Below are 1,247 nucleotides of genomic sequence, written 5' to 3' on the forward strand. Positions count from 1 at the left end.
GCTGCTGCTGCTGAGTCGCTTCAGTCATGTCCGACTCTGTGCAACCCCATAGATGGCAGGCCATCAGGCTCCCCCGTCCCCGGGATTCTCCAGGCAAGAACACTGGAGTGGGTTGCCATTTCCTTCTCCACTGCATGAAAGTGAAAAATGAAAGTGAAGTCGCTCTGTCATGTCCGACTCCTAGCGACCCCATGGACTGCAGCCTACCAGGCTCCTCTGCCCATGGGATTTTCCAGGCAAAAGTACTGGAGTATGTTGCCATTGACTTCTCAGCCAGGCCTCCCTGTCCATCACAAACTCCCAGAGTCTACCCAAACTCATGTCCGTTGAGTCAGTGATGCCATCCAACCATCTCATCCTCTGTTGTCCCCTTCTCTGCCTGCCCTCTATCTTTCTCAGCATCAGGGTCTTTTCAAATGAGTCAGTTCTTTGCATCAAGTGGCCAAAATATTGGAGTTTCAACTTCACCATCAGTCCTTTCAGTGAACACCCAGGACTGATCTCCTTTAGGATGGACTGGTTGGATCTCCTTGCAGTCCAAGGGACTCAAGAGTCTTCTCCAACACCACAGTTCAAAAGCATCAGTTCTTCGGCGCTCAGCTTTCTTTAGAGTCCATCTCTCACATCCATACATGACCACTGGAAAAACCATAGCCTTGACTAGACAGACCTTTGTTGGCAAAGTAATGTCTCTGCTTTTCAATATGCTATCTAGGTTTGTCGTAACTTTCCTTCCAAGGAGTAAGCGTCTTTTAATTTCATGGCTGCAGTCACCATTTGCAGTGATTTAGGAGCCCCCAAAATAAAGCCAGCCACTGTTTCCACTGTTTCCCCATCTACTTGCCATAAAGTGATGGGGCTGGATGCCATGATCTTAGTTTTCTGAAAGTTGAGCTTTAAGCCAACTTTTTCACTCTTCTCTTTCACTTTCCTCAAGAGATTCTTTAGTTCCTCTTCACTTTCTGCCATAAGGGTGGTGTCATCTGCATATCTGAGCTTATTGATATTTCTCCCAGCAATCTTGATTCCAGCTTGTGCTTCATCCAGCCCAGCGTTTCTCATGATGTGCTCTGCATATAAGTTAAATAAGCACGGTGGCAATATATAGCCTTGATGTACTCCTTTTCCTACTTGGAACCAGTCTGTTGTTCCATGTCCAGTGCTAACTATTGCTTCCTGACCTGCATACAAATTTCTCAAGACACAGGTCTGGTGGTCTGGTATTCCCATCTCTTTCAGAATTTTCC

At 46.7% G+C, this 1,247-nt stretch overlaps 1 protein-coding gene across 1 annotated transcript in view; it reads right to left on the reverse strand.

The window, feature by feature from the left end:
• Positions 1–1,247, reverse strand: part of LOC105004384 (liver carboxylesterase-like) — a 32,118-nt gene that overhangs the window by 21,396 nt on the left and 9,475 nt on the right. The gene's annotated exons all lie outside the window — the stretch shown is intronic.

This window comes from Bison bison, unplaced genomic scaffold (genome assembly GCF_000754665.1).
Source record: "Bison bison bison isolate TAMUID 2011002044 unplaced genomic scaffold, Bison_UMD1.0 scf7180017864473, whole genome shotgun sequence".
Taxonomy (NCBI): Eukaryota; Metazoa; Chordata; class Mammalia; order Artiodactyla; family Bovidae; genus Bison; species Bison bison.